At 50.8% G+C, this 16,837-nt stretch overlaps 1 protein-coding gene across 6 annotated transcripts in view; it reads left to right on the top strand.

Moving 5' to 3' along the window:
- The first annotated feature begins 886 nt into the window (after positions 1–886).
- The window catches only part of GRB10 (growth factor receptor bound protein 10), a 218,390-nt gene continuing 202,439 nt past the window's right edge, over positions 887–16,837 (top strand). For 2 of the 6 annotated variants that reach the window (XM_070369917.1, XM_070369918.1), the window contains exon 1: positions 889–1,086. The gene's annotated coding sequence lies outside the window, so the exon portion shown is untranslated. Of the gene's footprint in view, positions 1,087–1,309; positions 1,723–1,805; positions 1,966–16,837 lie in introns of those variants that run through there. The other 4 variants (XM_070369916.1, XM_070369913.1, XM_070369914.1 and 1 more) reach the window with 4 other exon arrangements.

Raw genomic sequence — 16,837 nt, 5'->3', positions numbered from 1 at the left:
TCGATAGAGATATTAACAGTCATGTTAATTACAATGACGTCGATGAACGCAGGGGTTCCTTCTTACCTTTCGCTTTATGTTACAAGTTAACATCTCATTTAACCCTCAGGACATTACTCGTAGGCGGGCTTATTAGCCTATTGCAAAGACAAGGACTTTGAGGCCTGTTAGTATAAAGAAAATAAGCAGGGCCTCCCACTCCACGCGCGCTCCCGGGCGGGTACGCAGATAGGGAAACTGTGGCTACGAGGGTCAAGGCTCCAGACCCCGCCAGCGGCGGGCGGACGCTGAAGCCCGGGTTCCCCGGTTCCAGGCGGGACCGCAGCCCAAGGCACAGCCAGTCCAGCAGCCGCTCCTCAGGCTCCTCCGTGCAGTCTTCCCGCTGCGCCCGGGACAGGGAATGGGCCCGCACAGTTTCAACTTGAGTTTCAAAGAATTCGCTTGCAAATTGCCTTCCAGGAGAGGTCTGATGTGTGTTTCGAGGGCGCTCCAGGCTGGGTGGTCGCGGTTCCACGTCCGGGAGTCCCGAGAGCGGGACGAGGGATCCGGGCGCCCACGCCCAGCTGCCGGCTTCCAGTTCCCCGTGCCAGCCCCCAGAAGCAGCGACCTCCGGAAGCGCCCGGCCCCGCACCCCGCCAGCGCCCCGAGCTCCCTCCGCGACCCGCCCTGCGCCCAGGCCGCGGCCCTGCCCGCGCTGGCGGCCCCGAGCGGTCCGGGCTGCGGTGGCAGCAGCGGCGGCGGCGGGAGGAGGAGCAGGAAAAGCGACCGGGGGAGGAGGCGGAGGCGGCGGAGGTGGAGGCGGCGGCGGCGGCGGGCGGGGCCGGGCGGGTTTAAAGCCCATCGAGGGGGTGGGGAGGCCGGGAGGAGGCAGGAAGGGACGCGAGCGGCGCGCCGTGGCGGGCTGGGCGCTCGGAAGCCGCGGAGCCCCGCGCGGAGTCAAAGTTTGCGCGCGGTCCCCGGGCGGCGGCACGCGGGGGCCGGGACCGCCCTGCGCGCCGCCCTTGCCTCGCGGGACGCGCGCCGCCCCGGCCGCGCCGAGGGTCGCGGGCGGCCAGGCGGAGGCGGCCGGGAACGGCGCCGTGGCAGGTACGGAGTTGGGCGGCGAGCGAGGCGCCAAGTTACTTTGTGGCCGGCGGGCGGGCGGGCTGCAGTCCCGGCGTCATTGTCTGCGCGCGGGCCGCCCGGGCCGGGGACGCCGGGCGCCGCGGGGGCGCGGCGGGCGGAAGGGCGTCGCCTCGGGCCGGGGGCTGCGACGCGCGAGGGCGGGGACCGGGCGCGGCGCTCGGCGTCGGCGACCCCGGGGAACCGGGGAGCCCGGGCGGCGCCCTCTGGAGCCCTCCTGTCCGACGCCGGCGGCTCACGGGCCGGGCCGGGGTGGGGGCTGCGCCGCCGGGCGGTCAGGGCCAAGGCCGCGCTCCCGGATCGCCTGGAGGGTGGGCGCCGCGCGCCCCTGCAGCCCCCAGTGCGCCCGTGCTCTGGCGGTGGGGCCGGACCCTCCGGAGCCGGAGCGAGGCAGATACTGGGATCTTTCCCTTTGGTTCTGCTGGCGACCCGTCTCCCCGCCCCCAGGGCCTAACCCTAAGTCGAGGGTTCGCGGGTTAGCGGCCCGCCAGCCGGGGAAACCTGATAACAGCCGTGCGGTTCTCCGAAGGCGATTCTGATGCAACTCTCGGCCTCTGGATCGCCTCTCCCCGCGCCTGCCTGAGGACGGCCCTGGAGCATGTGCGTTATGGAAATGAGACATTCTCTACTTTTTATTGTGTTTTTCTTGTCTTGGGGTTGGAAGAAACGCCAAGTTTCTGTCATTTGTCTCGGTGAGACGGTGGGTCACGTAGGGGAGCCACAGGTGACTTTGCCCGGGCCCGAATCTTTCTGATGCATTCCTTGGAGAGAAAGCTTTATTGCAAACGTTGTCCCCAGCTTCATTCAAGAGATGCGGAGAAAAGACCCAAACAAGTAGCGCTCGTGAGTAAACACGCGTTATTGCACAACTTGCTCTTTGCTGCTGTTTACAAGGCCTAACCCAGAACACTTTGTTTCTGAAAATGCTGATTCAGCGGTTCGGAGCCCCCGAGTTTCCGAAGTGGTGTTTTCTCTAACGTTTCGCTCAGTTTTACTAAGAACACATGTTAACACAGCAACAGGCGTTGACTAGGGTTTACAGCACCAAGCCGGACGTTTTTAATAGGAGTTGACTCGCTGATTCCTTCGTTCTTTCCAGGAGGAAAAATAGGTTCTAGGTTTCTGTGGCCAAAGAAGTTCTGACTTCTGGTGATGGTGGTGTCTTTTAGGTTAGTATTTTGTTTAGGAAAAAAGCTCTGAAACCAAAGTGTTTCCAGGAATGGTTCTAGATGACTAGGTTTTCCGATTAAGAATCAGAACTCTAGGATTATTGCATATAATATTTGAGTTTTATTGGACACATTTGAAAGAGAAGGCCAATCCCCAGATCACGGGGAGGGAATTTGAGGACAGTCACACACCCAGCAACTGGGAAGTAACTGAGAAGTGCAGCAAGGGATACTTGTGTGGCATTTCACTGTCTATGGGACACGTTCAAAGCCTGATTACTTTTAATCCTCTGCACCCTCCTGCTCCCCATTTTACAGGTTTGGAAACTGAGGCTTGGGCTTCCAGGTGGCGCTAGTGGTAAAGAACCCACCAACTAATGCAGGAGATGGATGTAAGAGACTCAGGTTTGGCCCCTGGGTCAGGAAGATTCCCTGGAGTAGGAAATGGCAGCCCAGTCCAGTATTCTTGCCTAGAGAATCCCATGGACCAAGGAGGTGGGCTATAGTCCGTGGGGTGGCAAAGAATCAGACACGCACAAACCCAGGCTCAGAAGGTTAAAAATTGCATGTCCAAACACATGGCTGGCAAATGCCAGAACTATTTTTTTTTCAGTTCTCTGTGGTTCAGGCTTCTTTGCATCTAAAAGAGAAATGGCCCTAGGAGCGTCCCTGGGCTGGTCACACACCCGGAGAACCAGCAGACTCTGTTCCCATTCCCGTGGCTCCTGGATACCTGCCCTATCACTAGGCTGTTATCATTGTTTTCTTTTGTCCGCTCACTTTTTGTGCTTAGATACACATTTGTTTTGGAAGGAAATTTTGATACCACGAAGTCATGAGTCTGATATGGTGGTTATGTTTACTGTAATAAGAACTGTGTTTTAATAAAAGCTGTGCCCCGCTAAAGTCTTCTACTGGGTATTGCCCGTGGTGTGTACAGCTTTTGGACTGGGCAAAATGCCTTTCATTGTGGACTAGGAACCTGGAGCTGGGCAGGTTCATGCCAGGGCTTGTAGCGTGGTAGCTGCCAGGATCCGAACCTGGACAGGCCTGGCCCAGTTACAGTGACCATCTCTGTGGCCATTGACCCTCAAACGGGAGAGGGGAACAAAGCCAGACTCTCAAACTTTTGCTTTGGATGATGAGGCTGTTCTAAGACTTGTCAATGTATAGAAACCAAGCTCCTGCATGAACAAAGACATCCACCGTGTCTTTACCTTCCTCTTACAGCTTTAGAAATTCTAGGTTGGTATAGCTGATAAAACTTTCAAGATGACATAGTTTAAGGAACTTATTTCCTTGGAATTCTGTCCAACTCTTAACCGCTGGTGCAAAGAGCCATGCATGGTGGTTGGCTGGTCTCCCTGTCAGAACTCTGACACTGACTGTAGGGAGTTCTGTCCTGCTTCGCGGGAGGAAGTGTATGTGTTTACGGCTTGGAGTGTGATGCCTTGGTCAGTTTCTCATGCTGTCAAACCAACGTGGAATCGTGTGGATCTGTAAAGAGAAAACATTTGTTTTGCTTTTCATGTATGTAGTCAGTCATATGTTCATAATTTCACTAAAACTTTTTCTGCTTGTTGAGACTTTATTTCACCTGTCTTTATCTTTTGCTTAACTGGCCATTTGGAAGATTAAGGAAGATATTAGAACAGACAAGTGACTTGGTGGGCAAATGGGTGCTTTGGGGATCTGGGAACCGTCAACAAGGTTTTTGCACCAACGGGTGTAAAACTGATCACATCCGTTCAGGCGCTGGCTGGCGTGTACATTGTGTTAATGCTTCATGGCATGTTTCTGGGGAGCTGTCTGTTCCCCCACCTTCTCTGTTTGGTGTCCCTGCTCCTGATGATCATGTCTTGTTGACTGTAAGGAGATGAGAGCAGGTAAGGCTTAAAATCACCAGTCTGTTGGCTTTTCTGTAATAACAAGGAAAAATGGGACGACTGTTTTTGAGACCAAAAAAAGCCATCAAAAATCACCCCAGAGTTAGAAATGAGTGCTCATGACTTTCTGCTTTGGGGATAAAACAACTCTGAGGAGATACCCCTTTTTGCTCCTCTAGTGGGAGAGGTGGGCTTGAGAATAAGCGGAGCCTGGCCTGCTTGAGTGTTCTTTTGTTCATCTGGGTGGATGTTGAGGTAGAAATAACTTAAGTCATAGTCTTGCTTTAGAATCCCTGCCCAGACGCATAGGATGAAGTTAGTGGGTCATGACTGGGTGTGACTGGGAAAACTCGAACATTGCTCCTGTTTTTCCACCAGTGACTTTACATCTGGCTTGGGGCGTGATTTCCTTGATTGTTCAGACCCCTGATTTGAGGGGTTTCCCATTTGGGCTTCCTCTGCCAGGTTGGACTGTGTGTTTTAGCATCTCCTTTGCCACCATGTTGCTCTTTTCTGCTTTTGCCCAGGTGGGTGGACGATACTGATGACTCCACTGGGCACTCTGCCTCAGCTGGACTCCTGATCTTCTTTAAGCAGCGGGGTGAGCTCATTGAGCTAGCTTTTACTAGCTCATTGTAAAACGAGAGTCACAGGGGTGCCGACCTGCAGGGAAGGTGGGGTGCCTCTGGGGTTGTGTGCACCTTGGTACGTGGTGAGAGCTCAGAGATGCTGCGTCTGTGACCCTAAGCCTGCCTTAGAACAGCTTGCGTGCTGGGTCATGCTGCTTTCTGTTAATTTACGAGGTCTCTTTCTATTAATTAGAAGACTTACTTTTTTTGTATTTTTGATTCTGGACCCATTAGCTGTACAAAACCTTGTGTCACTGGCTGAATTCTGCCTTCAGCACCAGTCAGTGTGAGCGGGAAGCCTCTCCTGGCCTCAGAGCAGCCCATGGGTAGGATGCTATGAGCAGAGGTAGATGGTGGGATGGAGACCTCGCCTGGCCACAGACCACTTGAACCAGACCATGGGGAAGAACAGACATCAAAAATTGGTTCTTTGTGACCAGGAACAAGACATTTGCAGTGGCTGAGATACACAGGCTCAGACACACTGTGATGCTGGATGCCTGTATGGAGACCGCTGGGCGCAGGTACACGGGGCCTGGTGGCCTCTGTCTTTAGGACCCCAGGGTGCTCGGTGTCTGGAGTCTGCACAGACACCTAGCTCAGCTGGGACTAAAATGCACGTGAACCACACATCCTGATGGGCTGCCTGTCCAAGTGGCTCCTGCACCGTGTCTGGGGCGGTGCTGTTGGCAGCCTCGCATCTTCCAGAAGTCTGGCTGGGTCTTGGAGCCAGGTCAGCGGGCCCGGGTACTAATAGCCGCAATCTCGCCTGGTAGCACAGGCTCAGAAAGCACGTGGCCTGGAAAGAGTTTGCTGTGTTTTTGCCCTCTTCACTGTTACTGCAGCTGAAACTGCGTTGGGTGGCTGGGATCTTCAGCTGTCTGCACGCTGCCCCTGACACTGACCGGCGACCTGCCTGTCTGGCCCTGGCTGCGAGCTCACCGTTGTCTCACTCTGCAGGAGAGAACCCAGAAGGTACCTGGAGACCCCCTGTCATGTGGCTACCAACAGCAAGGGACCCCCAGCCACCTGGATCAAATTTGAGATGCTTGTTGGAGGGGAGAGACCCTGCGAGTACTCACTTCTCCCACCTGCTGGGCTTTTGGTTTATTTTTTTGGGAAACTTTCATCCCTGGGAGTGTTTTCTTCCAGTCTTTTATGAGTTGTGAACACACTTTAATATGAAGACTTTAATTATATCCCGTATCAGTAATAATCTTAGGATTCTCTGCTCCAAGAAACTCATCTTGACCAAAAAGCTGCTACAAACTGAGGAGCGTTTCCATTCAGGGGTTTGTACGGTAGCATCATGCACACAGGCTTCCTGGGGGGCTCAGTGGTAAAGAACCTGTCTGCCAATGCAGGAAGCACAGGAGACAGGTTCCATCCCTGGATGGGGAAGATCCCCTGGAGGAGGAAATGGTAACCCTCTCCAGTATTCTTGCCCGGAGAATCCCATGGATGGAGGAGCCTGGTGGACTACAGTCCATGGGGTCGCAAAGAGTCAGACATGCCTGAAACGACTGAACACATCATGTGCATAGGAGGTCTCGTCAGGCCTGAGGGTGATGCCGGCATGAAATCTGGGACCCTGCTTGGGGAATCTTCCCATTGGCTGGGAGGTTGAGCTGGGTGATGTCCTGTGTGGACCAGCACAGATTGTGGGTGTGTCACCCCAAAGCCTCCAGGTTTCTTGCTCCAAAATGCTGTTGGATTCCTCTGAAGAACTGTGTAGGTTTCATGGGACCCTGCCAGGATGTTTCTATAGATGAAGGAATGCATGAGACCTCTCAGCATCTCCCAGTGGAGGAGGGGCAAGTCAGGGTGGCTTCTCGCTCCCTGGTTTGGTCATCACCTAACTGCAGACCTGGCCTGGCCCTTCCCCACCCCGGGGCCTGCAGGGCCGTGGTGGACACCCCTGGCCTATGTCGTGTCCTTCTCTTCCCAGCTGGGGCCCTGTCTTCCACTCTCCTGGCCTGGCTTACCCACACAAGTTGTGTCCATTTAAAGGGTCAGGAGCTTTCTAATCCCTCAATACCTCGGGCAGACTTTTGAAGTTTAGTTTTTTGTTTTAATCAGAGCAATACATGTACGTAGTTTGAAGAGTCAGTTGCCCAGAAGTAACCAGGCTTATCAACATTTTCTGTATTCATCTCCGTATTTCTAAGCAGATGTTTAATAATGTATTGCAGTTCCTTACCACCTGTCTTTCTCCCCCACCCACCCAAAGCTCAGCTTCGTGTGGGATTCTTTTACCCTTCTTGGAAGGTGAGGAGTGGACCTCCGTCTCATTCGCATCCTGACCTGTACATCCTGTCTCCTGTCGTCCCTGGTGAGAGTGGCTGGACCAGCACACCCTGCGGCTGCCGTGGTCCAGATGCGTGTGCTGGGATCACTTTCTCTGTCTTCCAGGACGTCTTGTTTTCTTCTGGAGTTGTATTTGCCTTTGCTTGGTAGTTTATGTACTTACTGCTCCCTACCCCAACCCCCACTCCAAGCCAACACAGGTGTGCAAATATTCTCTTGGACACCTTGAGGTATCCAGCTAGTTGTGTCTCTGGGAAACAGTCTCTGGTGTGCCTTTTGTCCCCAGGGGCCTGGCTGCCCTCCAGCCTCCCTGCTCAGCTCTATCCCCGTCTCCTCCTCCATGGTCCCAGGCGGGCCCTTTGTTCTTCTCTTGGCTCTCTTGATCCCTGTTTTGTGGTTTCTTCCCACAGTTTGATGGAGAGCATTTCATAATAGCTTCCAAAGAAGAGATGCATTCAAGCTTTTTGAGACTTTGCTTGTCCAAAAATGTCCTTATTATAACCCTTCACTTTTCAGTGTTTTATTTATCTTTTATTCATTTATTTTTTCCATGTCTGGAAACTTGTAGGATTTTCTCTTTGTGTCTTTATTCAAAAATTCCTTGTAGCTATGCCTTGTTGGGCATCTATATGTATTGTGCAGAGCACATCAAGGCTCTTTCAAGCTGGAGACTCCGATTTTTTAAAATTAGTTCTTTAATTTCTTTCCTCTCCCCAATTTTCTCTTCTTTCTTCCTAGAATCACTTTTATTTCATGGTTAGCTGCTGGACTTGTTCTCTATCTTTTATTTCGTTGAGTTCTTTTAAGTTGTAGAGTATATCAACTTGGCTTTTAACTGGATTTTAAATTTTGTTTTCATTGTTAACTTCTAAGGACCTCTTTATTTCTTTTTGATTATTATTATTTTTACTTTATTTAGACTTTACTTTTTGGACCAGTTTTACAGTTACTGCAAAATTGAGCAGAAAATATGGAGATTTACTGTTTATACTCCTTGCTCTACTGCCCCCAAATCTCCCCACTGTCAACATCCCCAACCAGTGAATGAAGGCGCTCCGTCGTGTCTGACTCTGTGCCACCCCTTGGACTGTAGCTCGAAAGGTCCTCTCTCCATGGGGATTCTGCAGGCCAGAATTCTGGAGTGGGTAGCCTTTCCCTTCTCCAGGGGATCTTCGCGACCCAGGGATGGAGCCCAGGCCTCCTGCAGCGCAGGCGGGTTCTTCACCAGCTGCGCCTCCGGGGAGTGTGTCACAGGCGGTGGGCCTGCCGTGGAGCATCACTGTCCGAACCACCGCCCCCGCTTTCATGGCGCAGCACTGCTGTCTCACATCACAGATGCACGACTTTCTTAAACCTCTTTTTGGATATACTTCCTTTTTTGGGGGGAGGGGGGCTCTTTCTTCCATAGTTTCTCTTCTCTCCAATTTTTACATTATTTCTTTTTGTGCACTTTTGGCTTACCCAGAAAGCAGAGTTTATGACAAGCAAGAACTTATCTGTGGCTCAGAGGGTGAAGAATCTGCAATGCAGTAGACCCAGGTTTGATCCCTGGGTCAGCAAGATCCCCTGGAGGAGGAAATGGCAACCCACTCCAGTACTCTTGCCTGGAGAATCCCATGAACAGAGGAGCCTGGTGGGCTACAGCCCATGGGGTCTCAAAGGGTCGGACACGACTGAGCGACTGTACTTTCTTTCCTTACTGAGGGAGGCATTGTGAGGGGAGGGAGGGTGGGCCCTGAGGCTGGCCCCTCGCTGGCCACCTGGGCCACTGAGAGAAGCTGATGGTCCAATGTTGTGATCCCCAGACAGTCCTGGGGGCGGTGGGGGAGAGGAAGAGCTATTGGTTGTTGCCCATTCCCTCCGTGGAGCTGTGGGTGCTTGGAAAAGGCCTTGTGGCACGTGGCCCTTGGCCTCGGGGCTTGTCTTACCCGCACCCACACTGTTCTCTCCAGCCGCGGCCACACAGGGGCCCAGGCAGGTGAGGCTGAAGGGTGCTGTCCTACCCATTCTGCGTGACCTTCGTCTTTAGGGCTCAAGGCTTTGCTTCGATGTCTGGGCCCTGCTGTGCCGCCGGTGTTCAACGAGGTCACTGGAAGGCAGATGCTGGGCCTCGGGGTATGGCCATTTGGTTGCCCTCATTGTGTGGGGAGACCCTGGGGCCCCTGTATGGGGTCTCTTCTCCTTGGCAGCCAGACTGTCTGAAGAAGCCTCTTCTCCACCGTGACTAGGAGGGCAGTGGTAGTCTGGGGCTGTCAGCTGTTCGGCATCAGCAGCTGTGCTCATAGTGGTACCAGGAGCCCTGTTACTGGTTCAGGAGAGGAACCCACATGCCTGGAGTGAGAGCAGGGCCTCAAGGGATCAGACTGAGCCCTGCACTTCCCGTGGGCCCCCTCTTGCTTCCTTGTTCCTGATGCTTGGGGTTTGTGGCGCCTGGGTCTCCATCTCCTCTCCTGGCTGGGTGTTCTGCTCTTAGATTTGTGAGTGAGCCCCCTCCCCTGCCCCCAGCTTTATGCCTTTTAAAAGATCCCCTCTGGAGGCCCTCCGTTTCTGCTCCCGAGGCTGCAGGGCACGTGTGGTCAGGTCCAGGAGCTCGCATCCAGGGTGGGAGCAGTGGCCGGGTGGGCCGGCACACCTCGAGGAGCGGCAGAACCGCCTGAGGTCCAGATCCCAGAAGAAAGCTGGCTCTCTCCTCCGGGGACTGTCTCTGGGACCGTGGCCAGGTCATCCCTGTGCACGTTGATTTCTTCTGGATTCTCAGGGTTGGATCCTGTGCCTTGGTTCCCTCCGCAGTGTCTACCTCCAAGCTGTGGTGATCGGCCCAGACTGGGAGGAGGGCTCGTGGTCCTGCACTTGAGGTTGGACACCCTGCTAGTTCTGCTCTCAGAACCAGCCTCCCCAGCTTTCATTGGATTGACTTTAAAATATTGAAAGAACAGAGTCTTGATCACCGTGGATCCCATCCTCCTGGGGTGAATTTCTGCTCTTCTTCACCCACTCTTTTCACTGCTTGTCCCGGGAGCTGCATGCTGGTGGCTTCTCTGCATCTGAACACGGCACCCCAGTGGGCCGCTCCCTGTACCTGTGACCGACCGTGGCACCACATCCGAGTTTAGTGTTCTAAGGGCCATGGACAGCTCCCAGCCCTTCCTACCACATGCTCTGGTAGGGAGCACTTGCTTGGACACCTCATGCAAGTCACTTACTCTCGGCCTTCGTCATCCTTTGTTTCAGGGCTGTGTTTGCATTTGTGTGTGTATGGTTATATGTGTGGAATGTGTGGAATGTATATGAAGTGATTAGCACAGGACCTGCTTACATGTAGTGTGTTATTTTCTTTGTATCTTTTTTTTTTTAACTGTCCTTTGTTTGGCTGCGCCGGGTCTTGCTTAATGGCACGTGGGATCTTCATTTGTTGTGGCACTCAAGCTCTTCAATTGCAGCTTGCAAACTCTTAGTTGTGGTATGTGGGATTTAGTTCCCTGACCAGGAATTGAACCTGGGCCCCCTGCACTGGGAACTTGGAATCTTAGCCACTGGACAACCAGGGAAGTTCCTCGATCGTTTTAAAATAAAGCCCTGCTTTCTCCATGACATCCAATAGCTTTACACTTGTGACTTCAAGAAATAGCCTTTCCCGTCCCTGCTATTCTTGCTCTGACATTTTGGGGCAGGTATGACCCTGGAAAACTAGAACTGGCTGGCCTTGATGGTCACGTGGGCCCCAGAGGTATGAGGAGAGTCGAGGTGCCCAGTCTTGTGTCTGACTCAGACTTCCCCACGCGTTGGGCTCTGCAGGGCTTTGAGGGTGGGTAAGGAGGACTTTGGCATCTGACAGTGGCCAGTGTGTCCTTGTCCATCAGGGTGGAGGTGGCCTAGAGGGAAGCAGATGGGATAATGGAGGGAGGAAGGGGTTGTTTGGAAGAGCCTTGAGAACCAGGGATCCAGAGGCTACAAGGTCGTGGACCATTCATTGTCACGTGGAGTGTGGTCCTGGATCTCACGGTGCACCTGGCCGGCTTAGAAGTGCCCTCCCCCTGAAGCAGAGGAGTGTGCCTAGGACAGCAGGCCAGGGGGCTGCTGTAGGGTTCTGTGCGCACATGTGGAATGATGGAGTGAGTCCTGTCCAGCGCATTTTTGAAGCAGGGTGGTAACCCACTCTCGCTGGGATGCCTTCCATGCTTCTCCGAGTTAGAGCAGATTGGCTGTATCTAGGGGTGTCTAGGGATAAAGAATGCCTGCAATGGGGGAGACCTGGGTTCGATCCCTTGGTTGGGAAGATCCTCTGGCAATAGGCATGGCAACCCACTCCAGTATTCTTGCCTGAAGAATCCCCGTGGACAGAGGAGCCTGGCTGACTACAGTCCATGGGGTCTCAGAGAGTCGGACATGACTGAATGACAAAGCACAGCACAGGGGTGCCAAAGACCCCAGGATCTGGTTTTCTGTTCAGAAGGCTCCTGATTAGGGGTGGAGTTGCATGCGCCCTGCCTGTGGTGCCTGCGCCCTGCCTGCCAGCATGCAGTGACATGCGGTGGCTCTAGCACAGCCTGTAGTGGGCTGACACCAGGATGCGCCGGGGTCCAGCCCACAGTGGTCTCTGCTCTGGTCCACTCCCTAGCCGGGAGGGGCCAACCCAGGGCCACCTGCCCAGGCCCTGGTGGTCAGCAGTGCACCCTCCTAGCTGTGGCTTTTGGCGGCAGAGGGGCTCCAGGGGTGTGAGTTCTCAGGACCTGGGATCCTGGACCGGTCTCTGGCCATCCTGTCCCCAGAGTTGGGATCCCATGGCCCCTGTGGACGTTAGCTGTGGGGTGGTGGCGTTATGTAACCATTTCTAATCTTCATTGTTTAATGTGTAACAAGTAGTAACTGTGCCCAGATAAACCCAACCACTATCTCCGAGCCAAGTGGCAGGCGGTGGGTGTGGGAGCCAGCTGGGGAAGGGAGCAGATAGGGGCTTCTAGCAGTTTTCTCTGCTGAAAACGGTCTGGCTGGATATCTGATTAATCTCGGTGGCGTGTAGTCTGGCATCAGAGCCTCAGGCAAACACATCTGGTCACACTCTGTCTTTGTCCGGGAGCCTTTGCCCTCGTTGGCAGTACCTCCGGGACCATGAATGATGTAGACATTGGGGAGATCTCGCGTTCTTGATGGAGTCCAGCTGATGGCTCCAAACACAGATGGGGCTTCTTGCCCACCGTCTTCAGAGACTCAGCCAGATCACCTGTTAACACGTGGACTGTCCCTTTGATCAGTTGCCTTTTGTTGGTTGACGGCAGGAGTCCCGGCCAGGGTGTGGATAGACATTTCCTTGGAGGCGTCGCACACAGGTAGCTATTGTCCTGCCTCTTCTACTGCCAAACGTCTCCCTCCCAGCCGAGTGAGTAGGAAGTGGGCACCTTCCCTCTTTGTTCTCTGTGAGGATGAAAGGCCAGCAGGTCGGGGGTTTTGATGATGCCGCAAAGTGCTGAGCTTCAGGTCCAGTTAGGAGCGGCCCTGGGGACCATAAACCCCTTGACTGTGGTGCGTGTCTCTGCTCCTAGACCTTTGGTGGCGTATGTGGGGCTGACCCTCTGCAGTGGGAGCAGGTCACAACCCTTGTACTAAGTATACGTGGAGTAGAATCTGTAAAAATTTTGACCACTGTGGTTTACATCTGAAAATAATGTAGTATTGTAAATCAAGTATACCTCAAACCTGGAGCTGACTGTGGCTTGGAATACAAGCTCTTTATTGCAAAAATTCAGGCTTAAATGGAAGAAAGTAGGGAAAACCACTAGGCCAGGTATGACCTAAATCAAATCCTTTTATGGTTGTACAGTGGAGGTGATGAATAGATTCAAGGGATTAGTTCTGGTAGACAGAGTGCCTGAAGAACTGTGGACAGAGGTTTGTAATATTGTACAGGAGGTGGTGACCAAAACTATCCCGAAGAAAAAGAAATGCAGGAAGGCAAATTGGTTTTCTGAGGAGGCTTTACAAATAGCTGACGAAAGAAGAAAATCAAAAGGCAAGGGAGAAAGGGAAAGATATACCTAACTGAATGCAGAGTTCCAGAGAATAGCAGGGAGAGATAAAAGGCATTCTTAAATGAACAGTGCAAAGAAATAGGGGAAAACGATCGAATGGGAAAGACTAAAGAGTTTTTCAAGAATATTGGAGATATCAAGGGAACATTTCATGCAAGGATCAGCACAATAAGGAACAGAAACAATAAGGACCTAAGAGAAGCAGAAGAGATTAAGAAGAGGTGGCAAGAATACATAGAACTATGCAAAAAAGGTCCTGGATAACGATTATGGTGTGATCACTCACCTAGAGCCAGACATCTTGGAGTGTGAGTCAAGTGGGCCTTAGGAAGCATCACTATGAACAAAACATTCTGGAGATACCAGAATTCCAGCTGACCTGCTTAAAAATCCTAAAAGTTGATGATGATGCTGTTAAAGTGCTTCACTCAGTATGTCAACAAATTTGGAAAATTCAGCATTGGCTACAGGAGTGGAAAAGGTCCATTTTTATTCCAATCCCAAAGAAGAGCAATGCCAAAGAATGTTTAAACTACTGGACAGTTGGGCTCACTTCACATGCTAGCAAGGTAATGCTCAAAATCTTTCAAGCTAGGCTTTAATAGTACATGAACCAAGAACTTCTAGATGAACAAGCTGGAGTTTGAAGAGGGAGAGGAACTGGAAAACAAATTGCCAACATTTGTTCAATGATGGAGAAAGCAAGTGAGATCCAGAAAAAACATCTACTTCATTGACTACACTAAAGCCTTTGACTGTGTGGATCACAAGAACTGTGGAAAATTCTTCAAGAGATGGGAATACCAGACCACTGTAGCTGCCTCCTAAGAAACCAGGATGCAGGTCAAGAAGCAACAGTTACAACCAAACTTGGAATAACAGACTGGTTCAAAATTGGACAAGGAGTACACCAAGGCTGTATATTCTCACCCTGCTTATTTAACTTATGTGCAAAGTATATTATGTGAAATGCCAGGCTGGATGAGTCACAAGCCGGAATCAAGATTTCTGGTAGAAATGTCAACAACCTTAGATATACAGATTCAGTTCAGTCACTCAGCCATGTCCAACTCTTTGTGACCCCATGAACTGCAGCACGCCAGGCTTCCCTGTTTATCAACTCGCAGAGCTTGCTCAACTCATGTCAGTTGAGTTAGTGATGCCATCCAACCATCTCATCCTCTGCTGTCCCCTTCTCCTTCTGCCTTCAATCTTTCCCAGCATCGGGGTTTTCTCTGATGAGTCCATTCAGGTAGCCAAAGTATTGGAGCTTCAGCTTCAGCATCAGTCCTTCCAATGAATATCCAGGACTGATTTCCTTTAGGATTAACTGGTTTGATCTCCTTGCTGTCCAAGGGACTCTCAAGAGTCTTCTCCAACACCACAGTTCAAAAGCATCAATTCTTCATATTCAGATATGCAGATGATACCACTCTAATGGCAGAAAGCAAACAGTAACTAAAGAGCCTCTTGATAAGGGTGAAAGAGGAGAGTGAACAAGCTGGCTTAAAACTCAACATTCAAAAAATTAAGATCATGGCATACAGTCCCATTCAGTTCAGTTCAGTTCAGTTGCTCAATTGTGTCCGACTCTTTGTGACCCCATGAACCGCAGCACGCCAGGCCTCCCTGTCCATCAGCAACTCCCTTGAATCAAGGCAAATTGGAAGTGGTCGAACAGGAGATGACAAGAGTGAACATCAACATTCTAGGAATCAGTGAACTAAGATGGACTGTAATGGTTGAATTTAACGCAGACGACCATTATATCTACTACTGTGGGCAGCAATCCCTTAGAAGAAATGGAATACCCATCATAGTCAACAAAGAGTCCAAAATGCAGTACTTGGATGCAATCTCAAAAATGACAGAATGATCTCTGTTCATTTCCAAGGCAACCCATTCAATATCACGGTAATCCAAGTCTATGCCCCGACCAGTAACACTGAAGAAGCTGAAGTTGAACAGTTCTATGAAGATCTACAAGACCTTTTAGAACTAACACTCAAAAAAGATGTCCTTTTCATTATAGGAGACTGAAATGTAAAAGTAGGAAGTCAAGAAACACCTGAAGTAACAGGCAAATTTGGCCTTGGAGTACAGAATGAAGCAGGGCAAAGGCTAATAGCATTCTGGCAAGAGAATTCCCTGGTCATAGCAAACACCTTCTTCCAACAACACAAGAGAAGACTCTACACATGGACATCACCAGATGGTTGACACTGAAATCAGACTGATTATATTCTTTGCAGCCAAAGATGAAGAAGCTCTATACAGTCAGCAAAAATAAGACCAAGAGCTGACTGTGGCTCAGACCATGAACTGCTTATTGCCAAATTCAGACTGAAATTGAAGAAAGTGCAGAAAACCACTAGACCATTCAGGTATGACCTAAATCAAATCCCTTATGACTATACAGTGGAAGTGAGAAATAGATTTAAGGGACTAGATCTGATAGATAGAGTGCCTGATGAACTATGGACAGAGGTTCGTGACATTATACAGGAAACAGGGATCAAGACCATCCCCAAGAAAAAGAAACACAAAAAAGCAAAATGGCTGTCTGGTGAGGCCTTACAAATAGCTGTGAAAAGAAGGGAAGTGAAAAGCACAGGAGAAAACGAAAGATATACCTATTTAAATGAAGAGTTCCAAAGAATAGCAAGGAGATAAGAAAGCCTTCCTCAGCGATTAATACAAAGAAAGAGAGGAAAACAATAGAATGGGAAAGATTAGAGATCTCTTCAAGAAAATTAGAGATACCAGGGGAACATTTTATGCAAAGATGAGCTCAATAAAGAACAGAAATGGTATGGACCTCACAGAAGCAGAAGATATTAAGAAGAGGTGGCAAGAATACACAGAAGAACTGTACAGTCCCATTACTTTATGGCAAATAGAATGGGAAAAAGTGGAAACAGTGACAGATTTTATTTTCTTGGCTCCAAAGTCACTGCATATGGTGACTGTAGCCATGAAATTAAAAGACACTTGCTTCTTGGAAGGAAAGCTATGACAAACCTGGGCAGTATATTAAAAAGTAGAGAGATCACTTTGATGACAACGGTTCGTATAGTCAAAGTTATGATTTTTCCCGTAGTCATGTACAGATGTGAGAGTTGGACCATAAAGAAGGCTGAGTGCCGAATAATTGATGGTTTTGAGCTGTGGTGCTGGAGAAGACTCTTGAGAGTCCCTTGGACTGCAAGGAGATTAAACCAATCCTAAAGGAAATCAACCCTGAGTAATCATTGGAAGGACTGATGCTGAAGCTGATGCTCCAATACTTTGGCTGGTGTGATGTGAAAAGCCATCTCATTGCAAAAGACCCTGATCCTGAGAAAGATTGAGTGCAAAAGAAGGGGAAGCAGAGCATGAAATGGTTAGATAGCATCACTGATTCAATCAACAGGAATTTAAGCAAACTTCAGGAGATAGTGGAGGACAGAGGAGCCTGGCGTGCTGCAGTCCATGGGGTCGCAGAGTAGGACATAACTTAGCAACTGAACAATAACAACCATTAAAAAAAAAAAAAAAGTGTGTGTTTTTCTGGAGGGAGCTGGAAAATTCTGTATGGACACAAGTTAAATATTAATAGTGTCTGAAAATGGTACTTGTTAAACTTCAGCATGCCCACAGATCTCAGAGGGATGCGGTTATCATTGCAGGTTCCAGATCAGTAAGCTGAGTGGGGCCAG

This window comes from Bos mutus, chromosome 4 (genome assembly GCF_027580195.1).
Source record: "Bos mutus isolate GX-2022 chromosome 4, NWIPB_WYAK_1.1, whole genome shotgun sequence".
Taxonomy (NCBI): domain Eukaryota; kingdom Metazoa; phylum Chordata; class Mammalia; order Artiodactyla; family Bovidae; genus Bos; species Bos mutus.
Note: the sequence above shows the minus strand (reverse complement) of the source record. Positions and strands in the feature narration are given on the sequence as shown.